The sequence below is a fragment of the Protopterus annectens genome, chromosome 2.part0 (genome assembly GCF_019279795.1).
Source record: "Protopterus annectens isolate FY-2018-M chromosome 2.part0, PAN1.0, whole genome shotgun sequence".
NCBI lineage: Eukaryota > Metazoa > Chordata > Ceratodontiformes > Protopteridae > Protopterus > Protopterus annectens.
In genome coordinates, this window is record NC_056728.1 from 583,452,915 (window position 1) to 583,480,521 (window position 27,607).

The following is a 27,607-nucleotide window of genomic DNA, read 5'->3' on the forward strand; positions in this document are numbered from 1 at the left end:
CATCTCCTCCCTCGGAGTCTGTTTGACTTGCTCATGCACCCTATAAGGAGCCTGCTTTATAGGTCTTTGGGGCCCTATATTCACATGGTGCTGCAACAGGTGGGTGCACCTTGGTTTCTCAGTGAATATGTTCCCAAACTCCAGTAACACTGCTCGGATTTCTTGAACCTGGGTAGTTGATAGCCACTGGGACATTGCTACCCTTTCCACTGAGGTGATCAGTCCCTAGATCCCCCTCAGACTCCTCCTGTCACCCACTTTAAATATCCAGCACAAAGTTCTCCTTATCATGGTAAGGCTTCATCACGTTTACATGCTACAATCTGTGCCCCTGTCTCCTGCCTAGCAGTTCTGTCATGTAGTTAATATCATTGATCTTCTTTACTAACTTGAAGGGTCCCTTCGTAGCTGCCCGCAGCTTACTGTGTCTGACACAAATGAGCACCATCACCTGCTGTCCCATAGCATACTCTTATTTCTGCTGATGGACTTCAGCCGGGTTCTCCTGGTCCAAGCCCATGAGCTCCCTAAGTCTTGTCCTGAGGTTTAGGATATATGCCACAACAGACTTCTTGTGGGATTCACACTCACCCTTCCACTCATCATGAATCAGATCTAGAGGTCCCCTCACCCTATGCCCATACAGCAACTCAAAAAGGGTAAAAACATGTGGAATCCTGGGGCACCTCTCTGTAAGCAAACAGCAGATGGGGCAAATATTTGTCCCACTCTCTCAAACTGGTCTGCAAACGCCCATAGTATGGTCTTTAGTGTAGAGTTTAACTTCTCCACAGGACCATTAGTCTGGGATTTAGGGGGTTGTCTTTAGGTACTTCATCCCACAGTACTCCCACAGACAAGCCAGCAGGTCTGACATGAAATTGGCACGTCTGTCAGTCAGTATTTCTCTTGGGGAAACCTACCCTTCTGAAAATGTCTAGCAAAGCATTTGCCACGTTCTCTGCCTTGATGGAGGACAGAGCCACTGCCTCAGGGTATCTTGTAGCATCATCTGCTACCATCAGAATATACTTCTTCCATGTGGAACTTGGGGTACTCAGAGGCCCCACAATATCCATAGCTACCCTCTGAAATGGCTCCTTAATCACAGGCAAAGGCATCAAAGGAGCTCAGACCTTGCCCCTGGCCTTGCCAACTTTTTGGCACTGCTCACAGGTCCTGCAGTACCCTGTTAAATCCTTGGCAATCCCAGGTCAATAATAGTTCTGCATAACACATCTCTTGGTATGCTTTATGCCTGTATGACCTCTAAAAGGAATGTATTACCTTACCTTCAAGCCCTTCTTCAGGGGTCCACTCTCCATACAGTAACCCTTTGCTCCAGTATACAGAATCCCTTTCCTTGAGAATCAGATGCCTCACTAGCTACCTCCATCAAACCTTGTAATGTAGGGTCAGAGAGATGAGCCTGTCTCAACTGTCTCTTTGTAACTCTTCCCACCTCCCCTTCCACAGGAAGTCTTGTATCCTCTGATAGTGGTGCCTCACTGTCAGCTTGGGTACAACTACTCACCTCTGCCCTTGGAATCACTCTGTCCAAGGGAACATCAGTACCCACCAGCAGCTGCGGCTCCCCTTCAGTCTCATCTGCTGCAGAGTAGCTCCCTCCTTGAAGTAGCCACATCACCAGTCTTGGTTTCAGGTGTATGGTCTGTCCAGTTCTCCCCCAGGCTACCAGACCCACATGCCTGTCTCGAAGCCTGACTGCATGTCACTGTATGCACACAAGGTACTGCATCATTATCAAAATCATTCCCTATCAAGACATCTGCACTGACAGCCTCAGACACACCTACTTGCATGTTTCCTTTTCCACCTTTCCAGTCAAGGTGAACTCTGGCCAAAGGCATTTGGAATGGGATCACTCCTAAAGCTCTGACTGGAGTGGACTGCCCAAACAAGTATTGCTCCTTTTTAACAAAAGCAGGCTTCACAATGGTTATTTATTTATTTATTTATTTTATTTTACATTTGTTAACCGGGAGAGTCCGACTGGATACATGTCCATTTTCAGCGGAGGCCCGGGGAGAAAAGCTCCAGGTACATAACAGACATATGAACATTGTTAATGCAAAAAAGAAGATAGTTGAGTTCTAAATACAATATAAAGATACATCACATCTTGGGAAAAAAATAACAGCAGCATAGAAAAAAAAATCATAGGTCAGTTACAAAGGCGAGGCGCCTTGTTAAAAAGCGGTTAAGGATAGTGAGGTAAGAGAAGGGTAAATGATAGTGGTTAATCAGGTTTGGAACAGGGACATTGCCAGAGAGTATTGAGATGGAGTTTAAACTTTTTCTTGAATTGTAGGAGTGAAGGTTCTGAGGTGAGCATGGTCGGTAGGGAGTTCCACATTTTACCTACAAAGTTTGAGAATAGAGAATCCCCAGCAGAATTATTGGCTTTGGTAGTTTGAGCTAAGATCTTATTGGAGGAGCGTAAAGATTGCAGGTTAATATAGGGGTGAATGATGTTTTTCAGAGCTGGTGTTTTCTCTGGGTGATACAGTATCTGGTGAGCCATTTTGAGTTGGTTGAAATGGAGTTGGCTGGAAAACTCTAACCACCCTAGTTGCTTCAAGTTAGTGCAGTGGTGCGTTCTAAAGGTGGAACTTGTGGCAAATCTAGCTATGTGATTGTAACAAGAAGCAAGTTTGTTAAGGGTTGTCTTGTTTAGGTTTGTAAAAAGGGGGAGGCATAGAAAAGAGTTGATAGTAGGTGTGTGCTGGCAATTGTAATTTTAGCGTGAGGAGTGAGAAAGTGTTTTACTTTATAGAGAGAGCCAAGCTTTTTATTGATGGTTTTGACGGTTAGATTGAAATGGGTGTCAAATTTAAGGGAGTTATCAATGGTAACACCTAATAGCTTTGTGTGAGCTTCTGGTGATATAGTGATTCCATTGGAGGATGTAATAGAGAAGGTGGGGGGAAGAGTCTTGTTAGTGGGTGAGAAAGTAAGTAGTTTTGTTGGGGTTGAGAACTAGTTGACGACTTGAGAACCATTTTTCTATTAGGTTGAAGGTGTCTTGGGTTGAAGCAGTGAGGTCTGCCAGGTTGGAGGCAGTGATGATGATAGTCGAATCATCTGCATATTGAATGCATGTGGCATGGGGGGTGATTGTGGGCAGGTCATTAACAAAGATGGTGAAGAGAAGAGGGTCAAGAATAGATCCTTGGGGAACTCCAAGTGTAACAGGTAGGCATGTGGATAATTTGTCCTGCCATAGAACAGCCTGTTGCCTATTGGACAGGTAGGATTGGAACCATTTCAGCGTGGAATTGCTGAGTGATAGTTTTTTTAATGCATGGAGGAGTTGAATGTGGTTCACCATATCAAAGGCCTTGGAGAGGTCTAAGAAAAGAGCAGATGATAGTTTATTATTGTTTCTGAAGTTATTGATGGTATTAGAAAAGGATAGTAGGACTGATGTGGTACTGTGATTTGGCCTGAAGCCATGTTGGGAGTTGGCTAGAATTTTATTTTTGGTGAGGTGTTCCATCAGTTGTTTGTGGACACACTTTTCCATAATTTTGGCCAGGGGTGAGAGTATAGTTATAGGTCTGTAGTTGGTTAGCTCTAGTGAGCTGCCACCTTTATGGAGAGGAATAATGTGGGACATTTTCCATATGGAGGGGATGAAGGCTTCTGACAAGGTACGGTTTATGATTATGGAGACGGGATAGGAAATGGCCTCAGCTGCTTTTGAAGAAACTCAGCTGGGAGAAGGTCAGCTGCTAGCTTAGTGGGTTTTAGTTTTTTAAGAAGAGATGTTATAGAGGATATGGGTACTGGATCGAAGGTAAATAGATGATCTGATGTAGTTGTAGTATTCTGCTGGCATGGGTAGTGGAGTGGGCTGGTTGTTTGAATTGTGTGGCCAGGGATTGTATAGTTTCTGTGAAGAAACTATTGAATGTGTTAGCAATGTTTACAGGGCACTGTTGTTTGCAAGATGTTGGAGTGGAGGTGGTTGCCTGGCCTGGGTGCAGGAGCTTGTTTAAGCCTGCCCAGAATTTTTGTGGATTATTAAAGGTGTTTGTGTTGGAGGTGGAGGAAGAAATTTTTTTATCATTTAAGATCATACTTTTAGTTTCATTTCTAAGTTGCCGGAAGGTTTGGTGGGAGTGTGGGTCTTTAGAGGTACGCTATGTGACCCACATCTTGTTTCTAGATAGGATTTTGGATTTTGTTTCCTTAGAGAGCCATGGTGCGGTTTTGGTTTTAGTTCTAATGGACCGTATTGGAGCACGGGAATCTAGAATCTTGAGGAAGGTGGTGTTGAAGTAGATAACTGCCTCTTCAAGAGGAAGAGACTTGAGTATTGTCCAGTTGTGGGCTTTAAGTTCAGTTTGAAAAATGGAGGCGTTGAATTTATTATTGTTCCTGATTTTTTATGGTTGTAAGAAGGGGGTGATTTTCTTGAATTTGATAACATAGGTGAGTAAGTGATCACTCATGTCCTCTGGGTGAGTACCTGCTGAGTACTGGTCAGGATCTTTATTAGTAAGGATCCAGTCCAGGATGCTGTCTTTGTTTTGGGGTTTACCTAGTCTGGTAGGAGTGGATATGAGCTGAGAAAAGCCATGTAGATTTATGCTGCTAGATGGGGAGCTAGATGAGAAGGAATTCCAATCGATGTTGAAGTCACCTAACACTATGGATTCCTGGGGGTGAGTTTGAGTTAACCAGTGGAGAAAGTCCTCTAAGGTTTTGTTATTATTGTTGGCTGGGGGGATGTAAATACATGCTATATTTATGCTTTTATGTTTGTTTGGTTGAAGAGGCTATGTCTTTCCTGGCAATGGCCTGTTTTCCATCCACCAAGATCGGCAATAAACTCTGCTGGTGGTTTCATACCCCTGTTTTCTCCAGACAACTTACCAATGGCATTCTGTTACTCCCACTTGTTGGCTCCCCACCCTTTTGTTCTCCACCATGGCTCCGTGGACATCTATATGCTATATGGCCCCACTGGTCACATTTAAAACATTTACCCCTTGATCCTGGCTATGTACCTGAACTAGTGGCTTCCCCTCTAGCTGGCGGTCTCTGCTGGGGTGGTTTAGGCTGCTCATCATGGGCTCCCTTATATCCATGTGCAGCACTGGGTATGCCTTTCCTGTGCAATGATGCCCTGCTTGCTAGGTATAAGTCTCCTTTTTTCTCCAACCCATCTACAGAGTTGCATTCCCCATCTGCCAACCAGATTCTCATGTCCTCAGGCAAAGTGCTAAGGGCTTTTTCCCTCACCAAAAGGTCTGCCAGCCCTTGAAAAGTGGTGACCTGACACCCACTCACCCACCTATGAAAATAAGTTCTTAGTTCAGCAATATAATCACATAAACTTTCATCTGCCTTGCATCTATGCTCACAAAACTTTTTTTGTAAGCTTCAGATGTTAACTTAAAACATTGTAATAAACAATGCTTAACTTTATCATAATCTAAACAATCAGTATCAGACAATTTAGAAATGACATTTACAGCTTTACCATGGAGTAAGACGGTCAGGAACCATACCCACAGCCCTTGGTCAACATTATACTGTCTGCATACTCTTTCAAATATATAAATAAAACTATCAAAATTATCACCTTCTTGGAATAAATTTACTGACATTTATTGCTTCTGGAGCACGGTTACTCCTTTCCCCATTACCTCCATGACCATGATGAAGAGTCAGCATTTCCTCTTCAGGTTGCCTCAGGGCTCTCATTTTCTTCAGTTTCCAGACATCGCAATCTCTCTTTTTCTTCAGCCTCCAAATGCTGCATTTACTCTGCTGATTCTAATTCGAAATGTTTGGCCTGCTGCTGAAGTCTCTAACTCCAGACATTTTTTTAAATCCTCTGAGGAAAAGTTGAACTGCCCTGTTTCTGAGAGCATCAAGCTCCCATCAACCGACAGGTTATTCCCCTGGTTGCTGGTTTGTGCTGCAGCTGTGATTAAGGCTGCAATCATTTCCCCTTTAGTCAGGTTGTCATGCACCAGTCCTTTAGCTTGGCACATAGCCAACTGGTTCCTTCTCAGCTTGCCATAATCCTCTGCTGACATCCTTGCCTGCTTTCCCTGACTAACTGAGCTAACAAAAAGTAAATAAATAATAAAACTTTGTGATATGAAACTCTGAATGTCTACTTTGTGGATGCTTGAGAGAACAAACATCTTCATTAGTGACCATTGCTTACAGACTACATAAATTCAATTAGTATCCACACCACTGCTCAACCATATGTGAGCATGTGAAGATCCCACCACTGCCACCAACATGTGATGCCCACCACTACTACCAATAGTGAGCATGTGAAGATCCCACCACTGCCACCAACATGTGATGCCCACCACTACTACCAATAGGTGATGGCCACCAATATGTGAAGTCCCTACACTGGGCCAGTAATCATGGAGCCTGAATCCTCACCACTGACACAGGAGAGAAATGTACACTTGGAATACAAATAGATACACTCAGTATTTCCAGATACAGACCACTCTGCATCAAGTAGAATTTCCCTTAAGAGCACTCAGGAACACACTCAGCCCAGGGTCTGGATGTGTCTATATCGGTCTCCCTCCAGGTCCCCAATAAGACTCGTAGGGTTAGGTCCTCAGCTGAGTGCCCAAGCCAAGCCCTCCAGCACTCTCTCTGTGAACCCAGTGCTTAGTGTCCCTGCCCCAAGTAGCTGACACACACTCTTAAGATTTAATTTTCAAACATACCACATGCACACACACGCGCATTTGCGAACACGCACACGCGCACACACACCACAGATTACCAGCTCTACCAGCTTTGCCCAGACTATAAGGTAAATTCACTGCCACCAGTCAATTACTATAAGGCTCTTGAAAGGGCATCCAATTATGCTGAGGGAAGTTAATATTAATACAAATGACAATAGCTGACCAAGACAGCTAGGTCTTCTAGAGTGGCCCACACAATGTCACCAAATAAGTGGTCTTAAAGGTTAGATACTTTCTACAAGGACCAGCCACAATAAACGTTTTAAATATATTTAATAATACATAATAAAATAGCATGAAAATTCTGAATTTATATTCACAGTAAACCACAGAGTTCAGATCACAGGAAATATTGAAAAGAACATTTATGTACAGACCCAGACAAATAAAGAAAAACAATGTTTAAACTAAACTTCACTAAATTCCTCACTAATCTAAAATAATTCCTGTTCCCTGCTCAAGTTACTTACTACCACAAGGCAAAATGCTGTGGGTGAGGGTCTTTCTAGTCAGGTTCTCCAAACAGAATACTCAATACTCAGACTTCTCTTTGTAATATCTGAAATACAGTTTCCAAGAGGGCTGGCAGAATGCCCCCCCCCATTAGTTCATCTGATTCAAGTTCTTGCAGTACTCCCCTTTAAAGCTGAGACAGGAATTTAGCATAGACACCGAGCTAATGAAAAAATGCTTTCGCCAGACCTAGCATCTCTGGTCCTATTCAGCACTGTGGTGTACCATTTTAATGGTTTAACAGCTCATTTACATTTCCCTTATTTTTCTTAATGCAAGCTAGCTGGTTAACCATTGCTGTCCCAATATCCTGTATTAAAACATATACATTTAATTTCAGTTACAAAAATACATGTACATTTCTTTTCATTTCAGCAGGGTGCACTCTTGATACATTTTAACACACGTAAACCTCACAAATACATTTTCAGCACAAGCATCTGTACAAATCAGCTTGATATACAAATGACATACAGTTCTTAACACATTTGTAACATACACATCTTGTATAAATCAAATTGATATTCAAAGGACATATCATTCTTTACAGAACTCCAGATGGCTATGCTGGCACTTGCCCGTATCATCACACAAGTCCTCAGGAATAGGCTGGCTATGTAACCATGAATACCTGCATATTACAGATTCTGTAGCAGCTGCTCTTGATGACACGTCTACAGCATCATAATTACATTGTGTCTGACCACTTGTGTAGCCTGAGTAAGGATAACATGTGTTTAGAATCAGTTTCCTGCAATCTACCACTACCTTATTTAAAGAACTGAGACTCCATATCAAGTATTTCATCATTCGAGTTTGGTAATTAGTACCCCTAAATGCCAAAGTAGAGATGGTATAAAGCTTTTAACCACACCTATACACTGCCCTGCTATCCTGGTCTGACAGGAGGGCATTGGCATTGGGCAGGAGTTTAGAAGGCTTATCAGATGAGAGGGAAACTGCAGAAGCATCCACCACAGGATTTTTAAACAAGAACTTGAGATCATCAGAGACTTTGGTGGAATGGAGCGATCCTTGTTAGCAGGCTAAATTTTACTATAAATGCAGCAAACACTGATGACATGCTTGTTGAATTTATTACTAAATTTCCCCAACCAAGAAAGAGACTACTGTTGTATAATCTTTTGGCTTATTAAAACAGAGAAGTCCATGGACAATATGACTTTGATTCGGTGAATGAAATTTTAAGTGAGTGAAAACAGTAAACATTTGGTAAGCCTTTATGAAGAGATGCACTTAAAAATGTCTGGCCTAGGTGCTCTAAAAATGACCCAAACAATTAAGAAACTCGGCGAGGATGAAGACACTGGGCACACCTCACTGCTTTTGAGAGGAACGATATCACTGTGGTCTCAGACTGTCTTGGAAAAGGCTCTGTCCTACAGAGTTTGTAGATGGAAAGGAATTGAAGGATTACTAGATTGTGAGGACATAGTCACACTTTTTAAAACCCTTATGTCTGCAAGCATAAAATATATAACATGAGAAAGGTGACATATGTGTTCATGGAGCTAAGAAATTATCTTACAACACATGCAGATCTTTAGACAAAGTACTGCATCCTGTAGCTTTTGTACATAATCAAACATGTGATGCTATAATAGGTTAAGACTTTCCCTGTTCAAGACACTATGGAAACTGTAAGTCAAAATCTACAGTGCATGATATGGAACTTGGCCAAGAGTCTAGCTATTAAAGGAACGAAGAATGCCTTTGTGGTGACAAAAGGGGAAAGACCCATATTGATATACCCACTATGAAAATAATGGAAACCTGAACAGTTCCTTATGATTCCTTCTGCAAAATCAAAACAGAGATAAAGTCAGCAAAAGAACACTTAGAAGCAGGTATAGAGAAATGGTAAGTACTGTGGTAAAAGTTAAGGAAAGTCAAAATTCAAAGAAAATCAGCAGCATGAGCTGCCATTTACAGATAAGAAACAGTAATTCTGTATCTCTTTGTATCTCTTGTGGCCGATATGTGGTCACTTAAACTGAAAGAGCGGTTTTCTATATTACTTGTTACATTTTGTTTTCTGTTTTGAGAAATCTGTTTGGCCAGGTATCTTTGTTCCATGTGGCAGACAGACAAACTATGTAGGCTTCACATTTCACTTATTTTTTCATTGGTAAGTTTGTTTCTTGAGCGATACTTAAATACACAGAGTATATCTGTGGTCTTGTCTTTTCTGTTAAGACGTAAGGCCTGCAATAAAACAAGCAGTCTCTTTGCTGGTGATTTTTCTCTCACACTCTCCCATTCCTTGCTCTGCTTTTTAAACTTGGTGATTTTTAAACTGCCTGTCCTTCCTGTAAATTGAGCATTAATAGCTCCTACCATCTACACTGCTTTCGTTATTTTTAATTATTTGCCTTTCCTTGTGCTTATTTTGAAAAAAAATTGCTTTCTGTTTCTCAATGTTTATTCTGCTAATTTACTTGCTCTGAATTTATTATTATGCTAATATAACTTTCTTTCCCACCACACTTCCATTTTATATTTTCCCTTCTCTTACCTTTCATGTCCAATACCTAAAAGCCTTAACACCCCCTTACTTTTCTTTTCATATTCACTGTTGCACTACCACTTCCCTCCTCCTTCTCTCAAACCTTCACAATTCAACTGTTCCTATCTACATTACTAATTTAAAAGTTCTTTGAATACACCTTGATAAATCATATTATAATTTTTGGCACTTTGTGCTTAGTATATGTATTACATGTATATAGCAACTCTGTCAATTGTTGACAGATGTATATGTATATAGTAACTCTGTCAATTTTATTAACATCTTTTGTACCACTTAATGTATATAATTTGCCTTGTTAAAACTGTTTAATGCCTTTGACTATGTATATCTTTTAGTAGTGGAGCTTTTCTCCCCAGACCTCCACTGAAAATGGGTTCCAGATCCAGTGGACTTTCCCGGTCAACAAACGTCAATCAATCAATAAATAAATATTATCTAGTGGGGCATCGGTATATCTATATGATTATCTATCATCTAGTGATGTATTTTTACTCTCCAGCAATTTTTTTCTGAGTTTTTACATCAAGATGGCTGACTATTTTCTATCTAGTGGCAGTAGGTGGTAACCTGGTCTGTCTGAGTTGGGAAACAGACACAAGGGCTGGTATAAATTTAGCACATTTCTGCAGAGCTGCAAGTACCCTGTACAGATGCAAACAAATAGAAGCAAATTTTCCCTTTAGAACTGCCCATAAAGCATTACCCTGTAAAGCGCTAAGTACAGAGCAAATACATTGCACACTGACAGGCTTAGAGCAGCTAATTTGTGTATCAAGTGGTGATACCATTAACTTTAGTAGAATTTACTATTTTATAGCTTGCTCTGTCTCCAGCCCCCCAAACACCCTTAATAGCTTTCTGTTAACTCCCATATACTACACCCCTGTAGCTCACCAATCACAAGACTGGACAAGACAGATATGCAATTTCCCAACTTCTCTGCAGCCAGCTTGGTCAATATGGGCATCTTGAGACAATGCAGCAACTGTCTGAATTGTACTGATAGCCACGTAATCCTTAAAGTAAGAGATTCAGTAAACTCTCACATACAAGTACACATCAGGTTTTCAAACCAAACACAGCATACACACAGACCAATGTATGCTGAGGCACTTAAAATGCAAGCTTCCTAAACAAAGACCTCCTAGACCACCTGTCAGCAAAGACTGTCCTCAGCAAACACAAAACACTCAACAAAACCACCACCTAACACTACACATACAGCCAAACTAAGTGCAGCTCCAAATACAAAGCCCATAGGGGCAAGCAAACACACTACCCAGGACACTAGTTAAAGGGGATTCCACTGAAAGATATACCAATGCCCCTCTAAGCTGATGGAACAGAGAGAAGATAACTGTTAGTTCCCTATCTGGAGACAGGATCCACCAAATTATATATGCTCACAACTCACTGCACCACAGGTACCAGTATGACTCCATCATAGTCCATGTAGATGTAACTGACCTGAGACTTACCTCCCTAGCTTTTATGAAGAAAGACACAATACATTTCTCTAGACCAGTGTTTTTTTTTAATATTTGCACACAAGGGGACCAGTGAAAATAGGAAAATTATTTTGGGGACTGCTATGGCAGAAATAAATAAAATTATTTATAAAGAACTAATTAAAACAATCACTGTTTGAGCATTTTATGCCAACACAGTAGTCTCACCAGTTGAGAAAGATATGGATACATAGTGTTACCACAGAAATCAAGTATACAAAGTGAGAAATGCTGATAAAGCATTGCTAGGATATAAAATCTGAAACTTCGGTCCTTAAAAAGGAACAGACCAAAAATATGGGGCAAAAATCTTCACACATTAGTACTAACTTGAGACATTGACAAAATAACAGAACATGATTGAATATGCATTTTTTAAAGTAAAAGAAATCTGCAACTCTAATTATTGTCATTATTTATTAAGAATTCATCACCTTTTCTCCAAAAGTCACGACTTTTAGGTGGAATTAAGAAGAACAGAGTTAAATTTCAGTCAAAATCAGGGATGTTGAGAGATAATGCACCTACCTACCTAACTCCCCCTCACACACACACACACACACACACACACACACACACACACACACACACACACACACACACACACACATATATAACTCTTCCCCACACACACCTCCCTACCTACCTCCCTCCCTCCTAACACCATAGCTCTCAACCTCTTTGCACAAACAATCTGGGTAATGTCAAAAATAATGATGGGATAAAGCCCCAAACATTGGGACAAACTTTACTTACTGCTCTCACAAACATTACAAAATTGCTAGAATAAAAGGTATTGTGCTACTGTGAATTTTCTGAAAGTTATGAAGTCTGAAACTCAAATGCTTGTCATTATTTAGTGAATTCTGTCTTCACGGATTTGCCACAATAAACCCCAAAAAAACACAAATTTTATGAGGAACAGAATAGAAATACAAGGCAAAAATCTGGACATTCTGCAAAAATCTAGACAGTTGAGAGACACTTCTCTCCCTCTTTTTACACACACACGCGCACACACACACACACACACACACACACACACACACACACACACACACACACACACACACACACACACACACACACACACTTTTCCATTCGTTGCCCACATTTCAAATGTCTTCTGGCATTCAAATTCCATGCACCCACAAGACAAAGATGTAAACAGCAGGTCGCACAGACGCAGAAGATGAAAACAGGTCGCACGCACCTGTGGGACCATATTCGAAGGGCTTTCTTCTTAAAGAAGAACACCCTTAAATTAAAGAAAAAAAAACTTTTTTTAAATAAAAAATAAGCCTTTCAGCCAACATTCCCCCTCACCTCTAGGCAATTGCCTTGGTCTCCTATTGTTGGATCCTTCTCTGTCCAGGTGTATAAGTGGCAATAACTCTTTCACAGACCAGCAGGAAACTTCTGCCAGACCGGAGGTTGAAAAAGACTGCCCCAGACTATGTGTTTCAGGCTGGTATAAGCCTAGCATTGAGCAGCATATTACCTTCACCAAGAATGATACCACAATAGTAACAAAAGATGACCAATTTTAATAACTGGCTGAGTTTCTGGTGTCATTCTAAGGGGATTCAATATGTCAGCATGGGAAGACATGATTAACAGACCATGTTGCTTTGCCAAAGACCGTCTGCACCAGTCCACTCTCCCTAAATCTTTATCTTTCCCCACAGAGTCTTTTTTTAAGCAATGCCAAATCGGCAAACCTTAAGACTTAGCAAAATCAATAACTGAATCTCAAGGTGCAACTGCTCAATGTCAGGGGACTAAACAAGATTACACTCTCTCCAAGCTCTCCCCACCCTGGAAAATTTAGACATCTGTGAAGTTTCAGAGACATACTTTAAAGCTACAGAGAGTACCCTGGCAGTGCAAGATTTCAATGCCTTCCACACTTTTAGACCAGTAGCTGCACAGATAGGTACTAAAGGTGGAGGTGTTTTAATATACATCAGTAACAAGCATACCTCTGGGTTGGTTAAATAAGATGAATTGCTGGAGTTTCTCCATATGCAAGTCATCATAGATAAATCCTGTACTATATACTAGCCAGCTACAGGTCACCCTTCATGTCCCACAAAACGCATACCTAAACCTACTGGAGACATTCAGCATCCGACCTGACATTTGACTCATAGGGGACTTTAACTACCCCTCTATATACTGGGAATCCTGCATGGCCTCAAATCTTCAGGCATAGAGATTCCTGAACTTCACAAATACAAACACCCTTGACCAGTCAGTGCATGCACGCACTTGAGGATCCAACATACTGAACCTTGCACTCACAAATATTGGATAATGCTGCACTCACCAATGTCACATACTCCCTAACAAGGTCTGACCATAAAGCTGTCTCCTTTAAAATCAAAATCAACCATGTAACCCCAGTAAACTCAGTAACAGTTAGAAACTATTCCAAGGCAAACTTCCTTTTATTTAGTGACAGTTTGTCAAAATTCGATGTCCCTCCAAACTCAGAGAACATAGCAGCCTATGCAGACTTGTTCACAGAAACCCTGTACAACCATATCAATGGCTGCATAGAGGCTGCTGTATCTACCAGAAGTAAGCCCAAAACTAACTCCACAAACAAACCACCCTGATGGCATCCCAAATTTAACAGGTTATCCAACAAAAGGAAAAAATCATGGCTAAAATTAAAGGGGTCTATAATAGAACATCGGAGTTTCAGAACTTTGAATGTTCTAATATCAACCCCTATTCAGCAAAAGCTGAAAATAGCGAAGTTACAGAAAACCGAATTATTTCCTAGGGAAAGAATTTGGTTGTCCGTTCCTGTCGCTTCGCTAATTTCAGCACTGTGGTGGAAAGTTACGGGTCGGGTTCAGGTAAGTGTGCGATTGTGTGGACGTGAGGGTTAGGGCGGGTTAGGGTTAGGGGGCGGGTCAGGTAAGTGTGCAAATGTGTGGACGTGAGGGTTAGGGCGGAGTAGGTGAGTTAGGGTTAGGGCACGGGTGAGGTGTGTGTGCGATAGTGATGGACCTTAGGGTTTGGGTTAAGGCAAGTGGGTAGATAGTGGTGTATGTACAGTTTAGTATAGGGTTAGATGCAAGATTTTAGGTGTATGTGTGTGGATTGCTGTTTGCTTGGTGTGCTTGTGTTGTGTGTATGTGTTTTGGAACAGCAAATTTTTTCCCTAGGAAGAAATTTGTTGTTCTGAATTTTCAATGTTTTCAGGTTTCGCTGAATAGGGGTCGATATTAGAACATTCGAAGTTCTGAATCTTCGATGTTCTAATATAGACCCAAATTAACTACCATAAAGCTAAGATCTTTCTGATCACAATAAAAAGGCAACTAGACAGCTAATTAACTCCAATAAAGCCAATTTTGAGGTCAAGATAGCCACACAAGCAAAATATAACTATAAGGACTTTCTTAGCCATGTCAGAAATCTCAAAGGCAGCACACAGCAGTATACTAAACTGGTGTATAAATGTACCACAATCACTGAGCCAGGTGACATAGTGAATCTGCAGGCTGAAACATTCTGCTCCAATTTTACCCCCCCCCCACTCAACCCAGCCACTTCCACACTCAAGAAATACCTTCAAATATAACTCTTCCAACTATATATAATACATAGATAGATAGATATTTTACATACATATATACACATACATAAATACATACACACACTTTATATAAAAAGTGTACACACACCCCTGTTAAAATGCCAGGGTTTTGTGATATAAAAAAAGAGACCACAATAAATCATTTCAAAACTTTCCCCAACTTTAATGTGACCTATAACCTGTACAACTCAATTGAAAAACAAACAAATTTTTTAGGGGAAAAATATAAAAACCATACAATAAGCTAGTTGCATAAGTGTGCACACCCTTAAACTAATACTTTGTTGAAGCACCTTTTGATTTAATTACAGCATTCAGACTTCTTGAGTAGGAGTCTATCAGCATGGCACATCTTGACTTAGCAATATTTGCCCGCTCTTCCTTGCAAAAGCACTCCAAATCTGTCAGATTGTGAGGGCATCTCTTGTGCACAGCCCTCTTCAGGTCACCCCACAGATTTTCTATTGGATTTAGGTCTGGACTCTTGCTGGGCCATTCCAAAACTTTAATTTTCTTCTGCTGAAGCCATTCTTTTGTTGATTTGGATGTATTTTTGGGGTCATGGTCATGTTGAAAGGTGAAATTCCTCTTCATCTTCAGCTTTGTAGCACATGCCTGAAGGTTTTTGGCCAAAAGTGACTGGTATTTGGAACTGTTCATAATTCCCTCCACCTTGACTAAAGCCCCAGTTCCAGCTGAATAAAAGCAACCCCAAAGCATGATGCTGCCACCACCAATCTTCACCATGTGGATGGTATTCATTTGGTGATGTGAAGTGTTGTTTTTGTGCCAAACATGCCTTCTGGAATTGTGGCCAAAAAGTTCAACCTTGGGTCTTCAGACCATAACACATTTTCCCACATGCTTTTGGGAGACTTGATGCGTTGTTTTGCAAATTTTAGCCAGGCCTGGATATTTTGCTGTGTAAGAAAAGGCTTCTGCCTTGCAATCCTACCCCATAGCCCAGACATATGGAGAATAAGGGAGATTGTTGTCACATGAAGTACACAACAAGTACTTGCCAGAAATTCCTGCAGCTCCTTTAATGCTGTTATAGGTCTCTTGGCAGCCTCCCTGACAGATTTTGTCTCGTCTTTTCATCAATTTTGGAGGGACGTCCAGTTCTTTGCACCATCACTGTTGTCCCATATTTTCCCCACTTTTTGATGACTGTCTTCACTGTGTTCCATGGTATATCCAATGCTGTGGATATTTTTTTGTACCCTTCTCCTGACTGATACCTTTCAACAATGACATCCCTTTGATGCTTTGTAAGCTCTCTGTGAACTATGGCTTTTGCTGTAGCAGACAACTGAGTGATTGTCAAGAAAATCCTACTAGAACAGCTGAACTTTATTTGGGGTTAATCAGGGTCTCTTTAATTGATGGAAGGTGTGCACCCAAGAAGACTGAATGCTCTAATTCAATCAAAAAGTGTTTCAACAAAGTATTAGTTTAAGGGTGTGCACACTTATGCAACCTGCTTATTGTATATTTCTTATTTTTTATATTTTTCCCCTAACAGATTGGCTTGTTTTTTAATTGAACTGTACAGGTTATAGGTCACATTAAAGGTGGGGAAAGTTTTGAAATTATTTATTGTGGTCTCATTTTTGTATATCACAAAAAACTGGCATTTTAACAGGGGTATGTACACTTTTTATATCCACTGTATGTATGTGTGTAGATAAATATATATATATATATATATATATATATATATATATATATATATATATATATATACACACACACACACACTCACACACTCACACACTCACACACACATATACAGAGAGAGAGAGAGAGAGAGCGAGCGTGAGCATGTCCTGGCTGTACTCACCAATGGGCCTCAATAATATCCTAGGATACCTCCTGAATAGTCTAAAATATGATCTGTCAGGATCACTGGAGTTACTGCTTAACTCTAGTCTCAAATCAGAATTTGTCCCACAAGAAAGGAGGACTGCAACAGTTACCCTCTTCATAAGGTTGGACCATCAACAGATCCCAGAAAGTATAGACCCATTAGTCTGAATATTCTTATATGCAAGCCATGGAAAGAATTATCATGGAAATGATCAAAGACAGGGGAAACAAACACTGACTCCATTATGATTTAGCTTTGTGAAAGGAAGGTTGTGTCTACTGAATCTGGTGGACTTCTTTGAGAAGGCCCCAAAGGCAACGGATGAGTGTGAAATGGCGCATACTGCCTACTTTTATCTGGCTAAGGCATTTGATACAATACCCCACTCGGGGATCATTAACTAACTTACGGAATTAGGCATAAACCCTTATATAATGTGCTGGATAGCCAGCTGGCTCTCAGGACTCAGGATGTTAAGACTGATGAGGCAACCTTAACAAAGAGGCCGGTCACCACCGGAGTCCCTCAGGGCTTCACACTGGGTCTACTCCTCTTTGGTATCTTCTTCTCGGAAGTCAAGGCCAATGCCAAAGGCCTCTGGCTAACCAAGTCTGCAGATGATTGCAAACTGGGAGTAGCCATAGAATGCCTCATGGATGCAAACTATTACAAGAGGGTCGAACACAGACAAATGACTGGTGCAAAGCCATGGCTTAAAATTCTGTGCCAAAAAATGCATTATAGCACCTTTTGGGAAATTGGCCACCTAGGAAACTATGTCATCAATAAACACCCCTAACAGTTGAACTTCTAGTCAGGGATCTGAGAACACATTAAGACAGTATCCTGGCCTTCGACCAACATGTGTCCAAGGTAGTGTGGAAATCTTTCTGTAATGCCCATCATATAAGCAAGGGCAGGACATCTAGGTGCAGGGAAGTCATCGTACCACTATATTCAGCCCTCATCGGACCCATCATTGAGTATAACGCCCCCTTTAGTTTGTACCTGACCAGACACATGCAACAATGGGAATGTTTACTAAGGTCCCTTACGGAAAGGATACAGGGCATAAACAAAATGTCTTAATCAGATTGTCTCAAAGTACTCTCTCTCCCTAGACACTTGTCTCCTACAGACAACTGAGAGGTGATCTACACCTGCCATACAAGGAATCCCTGAACCCTGCTGTAGTGAACCTTTTGCACACCCACTAAACAAACAGCAGCAGAACTACTATATATAAAGACCTATATTTTTCTTGCAACATAAACAGGACATATAGAAGAGACAGATATGTATATAAGAGAATTCCCATTCTCTGGAAATACGCTCTTCATCCATGTGAAACAAAGTCCCTTCTTAACCCTATTTAAGCATAACTTGGTCCATTGGATGGGAAATAAAAAATTCACCCCTGGTCTGTCAGTTATGTCTCTGAAGAACATAGGTGGTCAGTAAATTATGAAATAACCAACAGTCACCCCTCTATAAACGTCTAAAACATACGATTTGTGGACACAATTGGGTTGCACTGCTAGGCTTACAAAGGCCCTAGTCGTCGCTAGCCTAGTACACATCTAAGAATACAGCTGCAGGTCTTCTTCTATTTATAGTTTCAAAGATGAAGACACTATACTCGCCATTTCATGTCAAAGATCCTAATTTGGCAAATTTGATGATAAACAATGAAAATTTTAAGAAAGCACAATAAATGGACAATTCATATGCATGGATAGAGAAAATATAGCCAAAGGAAAAGGATAGACAGTTGAGTATGGTAGTATCATCCCACACCAGTATTTTGAGTTGAAGACTTACTACATATGGTAAACAAAGGACAGAAAAGAAATGCTACACGTAAACAGAAGACAGAGAAGAAATAGTATACCAACTATTACTTCCAAAACCGACTGAAACACCTGCGATAAAATTTGACTGTGTCACAAATACATAGAATATGGGTGTGCCCTAGTTACATCACAAGTAAAATATGTCTGTGCCCCAGTTACACTTGTGATGTAACTGGGACACAGTCATATTTTACTTGTGAAGTAACTGGGGAATAGCCATATTTTACTTGTGATGTAACTGGGGCACAATATTTTACTCGTGATGTAACTGGGGCACAGCCATAATTTACTTGTGATGTAACTGGGACTCAGCCATATTTTAATTGCAATGTAACTGGGGCACAGCCACATTTTACTTGCAATGTAACTGGGGCACAGCCACATTTTACTTGTGATGTCACTGGGACTCAGCCATATTTTAATTGCAATGTAACTGGGGCACAGCCACATTTTACTTGCAATGGAACTGGGGCACAGCCACATTTTACTTGCAATGTAACAGGGGCACAGCCACATTTTACTTGCAATGTAACTGGGGCACAGCCACATTTTACTTGCAATGTAACTGGGGCACAGCCACATTTTACTTGTGATGTAACCGGGGCACAGCCATATTTTACTTGTGATATAACCTGGACACAGCGATATTTTACTTGCTATGTAACCTAGACACAGCCATATTTTACTTGCGATGTAACTGGGGCACAGCCATATTTTACTTGTGATGTAACTAGGGCACAGCCATATTTTACTTGTGATGTAACCTGGACACAGCCACATTTTACTTGTGATGTAACCTGGACACAGCCACATTTTACTTGTGATGCAACAGGGACACCGCCATACTTTGGCTCAACAGGAGGTACAGTCACACTTGGTGCTGGAAGATAAGCCAACTGTGGGTTATATACCCACACCAGCCACTTTAATTTTTCAACACTGCCACTGCCGCACAGCATAAAGAAGGGAGGGGTGCTACACTCTCGAGTGGGCCATCCTTTGGATGAGACTTTAAACTAGGTTTAATCTGCTTGAGTTCGTAGTAGCTCAGGTCATGTTATCCATCAAAAAGATTATGGGGAGTTACCCAATGTCCTGGCCAAACATCCCATAGTCAGTATGAATATCACCCTGGGTTTCCCCTGAAAACAGGCTGCTGGCCACGTGGGACTAATTCGGTCAAAGTCTTAAGTAAGTAAGTAAATAAACAAGTCAAGCTAGAACATTAGCTGTTTTAATGGCCTGATATAACAAAAATATTGAGAATTCCTGTGCAGCATGTCTGGAATTTCAACAATATTATACCACAGCCTGTGCTCAGTAGTCCACTGACACCTACACACCTATTACTAAGGTCCAGCTTAAGCAGACAACTACTGATCTTGTAGGTCCATTAGTAAAATCTAGTAATGGCTACCAATGCATTCTGGTGATAACAGACTATGCTACAAAGTTTTTTGAAGCAGTACCACTGAAAACAAGCAAAAGAAAAATATGCAAAGTCAATAGCTGAGCAGCTGCTGTTAACTTTTCTCTAGGATAAGGAAACACAAAGAACTATTCAGAATCAAGCATCTCAATTCATGTTCAGGGTAATGCACTCAGCTTTGCCAGTGTTTATAGTAAGAACATCAGTATACTACCCTCAGACTGACTGATGAGTGAAGTACCTTAAAGAAATTCTGAAGTCTGTATTGAAGGTCACAAAACAAGATGGCAAACTGGGATTGGCTATTTCCCTCCCTCCTTTTTGCTGCAAGAAGTGTGTCCCAAACCTAAACAGGATTTACTATATTAGAGTTACTAGAAGGAGAACATCCCTGCTGGCCACAACAAAGTACCCTGGGGGGACCACATTAAAAAAATTAATAGTACACTTCATAGAAGATTGTTATGCAAACAGTAAAGAAACATTGGCAAACGGCATATGAAATGCAACAAAAGGTGTACAAGAATGTCAAACTCAGGGAATTTAACAATGAGGACCAAATGTTAGTCCCCTTTAAAGAAGTACATTTTTAGCAAGGTAACAAGAACATTTTCAAGTGAAATTGGACAAATAGACAGTCTGGAATGAAAAACAACACGGCAGATAGCTCACATGAATGTAATAAAACCAGGAAGAGAAATCAATGCTACTTTAGACATAATGGGTGCTGAGATAGATACTAATACTATGGTACCAGGGAATTTTATCCTGCTAATCAGATAAACTTTGAACATGGCACAGAATCGAGAAGTGAAAGAACTCTTACTAAAAAATAGAAAGAGAGTTTTTTTTTTCTGAGCTACCTCACAGAATAAATTTAACTTAGCATTATACTGAAACTGTCCCAGGGAGAAGATAAGCCTAAGTGTGTGTGTGTGTGTGTGTGTGTGTGTGTGTGTGTGTGTCTGTGTGTGTGTGTGTGTCTGTGTGTGTGTGTATACATGGTACTGAAGTCCCAAAGCAAAGTAATAAGTGAAACACTGAGAAAGATGTCTAAATTAGGGGTTCAGTGAATGGAACAGGCCAACTGTCATGGTCCCCAAGCTGAATGGAATCATACAATTTTGTATTGATTCACAAAAACTGAATGAGATACCCATAACTTGACACTTAAGTAATACCCAGAGTAATTTCCTCACACGGAGACTACACAAAGCAATGTCTTTGATCACACTCATTGGCATAATGGTTAAGGTGTTTACCTTACAAATACATGGTGTATGTTTTGATTCTCACATGGGGTAATTGGCTAGGCTTAAATGACCCACAGTGGCAGTTAGCCTAGTACTAAAACTAAACTAAGCATTCAGTTTAACGAAGGGATACTGGCACATCCTCCTTACCCCTCAATGTTTTCCGATATGTACACCGACACTAATATACAATATGCTTTGTACAGACCAACTTAAGTGTAAAGTGAAGTATTTTATATTAGTAAAACTATTAGCTAAAAAGAAAGAATACAAAAACAAATATATGAAACCAAAAAAAGGACTGTTCCTTTGCCCATTACTTACACCTTTCACAAATATCCATACCATACATATTTTTATTCCAGATTTTAGAAAAGACAGTTGCATCTTACAGAGGTGGTGATATGAACCATGGAAGATATGAAAGAACTTTGATTTTTTTTTTTTTAATAAAATTTTCCAGGTTTCAATTAGAGCATCAGCAAGAACGCACTTGTGAAAAGTAGTGCTTTAAGGCGTTAATTGTTTAACAACGGAGTCATTATGATGTCATCACTGTAGAGCTTTCCAAAATTGTAGCTGCATACTAGTTCAAACAGAGGAAATTCATTTTGGTGCAAAAGCATCTATTTATTTCTATTTATAAATTTGTTAACCTTTTCAAGTAAGACCTGGGCTAAAAGTCCAATAAAATACAGTTTCTTGCAATAAAGAGAGATAAAATTATAATGACAGAACCTCAACGACACACTGTTTACAGTATGTACAATAAACTGAATAAAAATGTAGCCGTATAACTGTATAACTATAGTAGAAGCATAACAAGTATGCTTGTCATATGCATTTTAAAAGAGGTAGTGACAGGGTGTTAGTGGAAATGTGCAGGCATATGAACAAGTGCAGAGAGAGTGGTGTTATCACCAATAATAGAATATAGAAGCTAAAGTAAGGAGACGGAGAGAGTGCAGAATATTAAAGCAAGCAGCAGAAACTGTGGCAATATGAAATACTGGCTTCTGGTTCAATAAATGAGGTTAGAGTTGTACTGTATTGTGATGAGTAGGAAGAAGAGGTTAGTTAAACTCATACTTTGTACATACAAAGACCAGGGTACCATTTTATGAAAAAAGATGAGGTAGGTGGAGTAAAGGATAGTCTGAGGACTCAAATTGTTACATGGAAGGGGGGAGAAGAAGTAATTTTTCTACTGCTTTTATTAGTTTTAGTGAGTTTACCTTTAATATGTTTTCAACATTTGAAATTACATGGTTCTACTAATTATATTTACAGCTAAATAATTTACCGAAACTTGGTATAAAGATCCTGTTGGTTCCTCAAGCAAGCTATATAACAGTTTTTAACATTTATCAACAACAGGTCTAGTGTCAAAGTAAGCAGTGATACAATGCTACTTGTAAAAAAAAAAAAAAAAGAACTAAACTGATAGGATATAGCCCAAGCCCTTAAAGACTCATCCAACTGGTCTGTGTTCTCTATACTCATTGGAAACCATACTCCACAGTTGACCATCATTCACATTCGCTCCAGTATAAAGGCTATTAAATGACACAATTAATAATACCATACATCTTTCAGTGAGGAATTACAAAGTTTTAAGAAGAGAAATCAACCTGGTCCTCAAATTTCTTCAAATCCCTCACAGATAATTACTGTGCTGTAAAGCAACTCCCTTACTACACCTAACTCCTAACTCAACAACAATAAAAGGTTTACTAAACAAATTTGTTGCCAATATACCACAAAGTTACACATGCCAAATGCCTTCCAACTCTATCAGTGGCCATTTACCTATCCAGGGTACTCTCATATTTAATGCACACAGAGTACTCCCTTCAACTAACCATTCTATATTATTTCCTGAATCTGAAAACAACTTGGATCTAAATGTTTAAATAGCATTGACTAGACCACAGTTAACTAACCTAACATACACACTGCATTACTTTAATACCTTAATCCATACTTTCCATAAATTAAAAGGAGGGTGAGATATCATAGCTATCTTGGATTACCACCACACTCAAAGCCCAAATGAGAGCCAGAACTATAGCCATGAGCCTCTGGAAATCTAGTAACCTTGATGCCAAACACAAAAGCTTTCAATCCCTTAAGTAACAGTGAAAATTAGAAAATAAAAAAGCAAACACTGAATATTTCTGGCATAAATAAAACATTACTGCATCTCAGCTCTCACTTTTCTGGAGAACTGTTGAGGATACTGTTTAATTTACCCAGCAATATCCCCTATATAAATATCCATGTATTTAAAATCCTTATCAGCACTCAAACCACACAATCCCCCTCAAACAATACAGTAACAATAACCCAAAGTTCCAGCAATACTTATCACTTAACAGGTACCAACAGCAACAACTCACCCTCACAACCTAACTTATCCGGATATACATCATCCCCTTTTCTACTTTAAATCCATAACACTCAAATCAGTCCCAGAAATTAAGGGCACCTTCTTATACATCCCCTCTCTAAGCTGTTAGGCCACGTCTCAACCTCTCTTACCACAACAGTTGCTCCCCCCTACAATTTAAACATTTTTTAATTATTCCTTTTCCTAAAAGTCCTTCTCCCACCTCACCAAAGAACTGCAGGCCCATCTCAATACTTTGCTAGTTACTGAAAAAAAATCGGAAAATTTATTTTTAACTATTTGACCATCTAAAGAAATACGGCCTTGCGAATGACACCCAGCATGGCTTCAGGAATGAGCATGATACCCTTGCAGCTATACATACAGTTACTACGAAAATTCTTATGAGTATGAAAAACAGTATTTATAGATTTATCTACAGCTTTTCAAAGCGTTAACCATCACCTGCTACTTATACAGCTACAAGCTTTCACAGGCAGATAAACAGTTGAACAGTTCAGTAGTGGTTAAATATACCGAACTTAAAGCACAAGCTAAAAAGGGAACTTCATAGGAAAAGACCTTCACAGCGGGGGTCCCAAAGGGATCAGTCTTAGGCCCCATAAGTTTTTCACTTTTTATTAATAACACATGTTCTATTTATCATCATCTTTTAACATTTAAAGCCAAAGATACAGTGATTTACAGATGCAGTCAGTCCTCCTCAATCGAAAAGATCATGCAGAAGAATATATCTAGTCTATTTAAATGGTTCACTGCTAGTAACATCAACACAAAAAACACCCTGTGTTATTTCGAGCACAGCAAAAACTAACCAAAATAACCCTCCCTCAATCAAAGCTCTTTATTCTGTAAATCAAGTATATCCAACGGAGGTAATAAGTTGAGCTGTCCTTTGACACCTCCAACTTTCAAGCGTCATACAGACCTGCTGACTAAAAATTCTAAGTAGTTTATTCTGTTATGGACTTGGGCCATAACTGCACTCATACCCAGACTGGAATAGGCATTATTACTACCATGTATTATAAAAATGGCACTATTCAAGCTAAAATAACTAACAGATTTATTCTCCTACTGCCCAGAACTGAACATCACTCTTCCAGTCTACGGAGGGCCAAGTGTCTGACTGCTAATGAGCTCAGAGCTGGTTACAAATGTTTTAAGTAAGCAGATAAGCAAGTTAGAAAATAACCAGTCGTTTTTTGTTTGTTAGTTTGTAGGCTTAAAATCGATGTGGCAATGACGAGTAGAAATGCATTTATCTGTTCTTGGTCAGTGTTAATTACAGTGTTTATTAACCTGCAAATTTGAATTCATTTATTTCTGCAGGACAAAGTATACTTCTCATTTTTATAATACAAATCCAACCATTTAAAATACCCTTTTTATCTAATTAAGGATAGCAAATTGAAGTCTATCCTACGAAGTAAAGTACATGTGGCAGACTCCAGTTCGAAATGGGAGCCAGCCTATCCTAGGAAGTAAAGTACATGTGGCAGGCTCCAGTTCGAAATGGGAGCCAGCCTATCCTAGGAAGTAAAGTACATGTGGCAGGCTCCAGTTTGAGATGGGAGCCAGTCTATCACAAGACACACACATATGCTATAAACCTGGGGATGGAACATCATAAATTTATTTACCCACAATTCTGGTGAAGACCATCTAGAAACATTGTTCTACAAAACTTGACAGTGGAAACCTCATCTCTCATCCAGACATTAAAACTTGTTTTAAATAAAAAAAATCCATACTCTTTGAAATTCTAAACTGAAGTGGAATTTTCTTGCATATCCCTGGTATAGTTTTGGTAATAAATTTAATCCTTAGATTTATATTATTTTTGCTGAAGTCTTTTTTGTCATGTCTATGCCTACATGAGTTACAAGTTAAGAACAAGCATAATTTGGAGAACGTCATTGTTAAACATTTTATATGAGAGAAAAGCTTTACCTCTAGTTTGCCTATAATGAAGTGAATAGAAGCTCAAAAGCCTTGTATTGCTCAGAATAACCAAAATCTTTCATGAAAGGGATTTGTTTGGTATATTTCCCTTGAATCTATTCAATCTCATCTAACTGCAATCTAATATAGCTACAAAAGGCACTATACTGAATGCTAGAATCAGATGTATATATAATTTAACTGGTCTTGATTCATTCCTTGAGGAGACTAATTTAAAGACAAATCCCATTCTGACCCAATTACCTTAAAGCCTGGATTCTAATGAAAAATCCAAAGACATAATTCATAGGTCAGGTCTTAACATTCATTTGTCTCATTATGGGTAATGCCATTAAGAACCAAATCAAATTTAACCAAGGGTCTACCAAAACACATGACTTGACATTTAGAATAACAACAAATTAACCAAATCAAATGTGCCCATTTAGAAAGATAATATAAATAATTGAAAGATGAATAAACCCACATGCAGTAGGTGGACTGGATAGTCTAAACTGGCCATAGGTAGACTGGATACTCTAAACTGGCCATAGGTATGAGTGTGAGTGTGAGGTATGGAAGAACAATCGCAGTAGGGCTAGCCACCTGGAGGTGTGAACCATGGCTCTAAATGATTGTCACTATTGAGATGACATCCCGACCCCCATGTGCAAAATTAGGAAAAAGGAGTTGTGGATGGATGAATGATCTCTGAATAAGCCAAGTATAAATCCTATCTTATGGTCATCAAGGTATTTTGCAGCAGTGCTGATTTAAACGATAAGTTGAACAATACTGGTCCCAAGGCTGACCCTTGGGATACGCTCTGTCTGGCAAATGTGCATGAACTGAAGTTTTCGAGCCAGTCTTAGTATGGGAGTCTATAAGTTTAAGTGTAATATAGGAACAAGTATAGTTATTCATGGAATAACACTCAAATGATTCTGAGTGTGGGTTGTCAGCTGATATTAAAATATGAATCAAATTCATCAGCTAATATATCCTTCAGTCAGACAAAATTTCATCATTGATGTTTAATTAAGTAATTAGATTGGTACTTTTAGTTTTTTAGGTTTATGTTTGTAGAATTGTTTCTCATTCCCAGACCTAGATGACAAACTGGTCTCAAATAATTTTTTTGTTTTGCTTTTTAGACATTTTTAAACAATTTATTAAGTTATTTAGTTTATTTTTGGTATTCAATGCAGATTTTTCTAATAAAGTCGTCTCTTCCTTTTATACATTTTGCATAAACTAAAGTCCAACCAGTTCAGAAGAAATAGAGTTTTGAGTGTTTTGACGATGACGTTTTGTCAATAAAGTTTTGTAACAACGTATCTAAAATTTTATAACCATCATCTAAATTTTGTTCAGCCAATATGTTCCACTGAACATTCTATACATATTCAGTTAAACTCATGTAATTTAGGACACAATTTATTTATTTTTGTTGAATGCAGTTTATGACTAAACAGAATATTAAATGACATAGAAATGTGGTCTTCAAGTTATTTAAGGAAGGGCCAAGAAACACACTGGACACTTCAGAATTATTTGTCAGGATAAGATCAAGTCTATCACATCCTCTTGTAGGACTTTTTACAGGATGTGTTAGCTTACAAAATGCTACTAAATCAAGAAGCCTTGTTCGATTTTTATAGCAGGATGTCCAAGTTAAAGTCTACTGTAGGGTAACTAAAGTCACCCATCAGTACTGTCCCACTGTTTTTAAAACGTGACTCTAGATAACATATGTAATCATAATTTGTTACGATACTTAATGTGCAATGCTTAAATTTCAACATTCTAACATTTCAGGATTTTGACATCAAAACACCTACTTTCTTACATTGTATATAGAGAGCTGGACTTAACCCACCAGTAGGATGCATGTTAGCA

The 27,607-nt window shown here is 39.4% G+C and overlaps 1 protein-coding gene across 1 annotated transcript in view; it reads right to left on the reverse strand.

Annotated features, from left to right (window-relative positions):
- NANS (N-acetylneuraminate synthase) overlaps positions 1-27,607 on the reverse strand; it is a 345,373-nt gene that overhangs the window by 223,013 nt on the left and 94,753 nt on the right. The window lies entirely within an intron of this gene.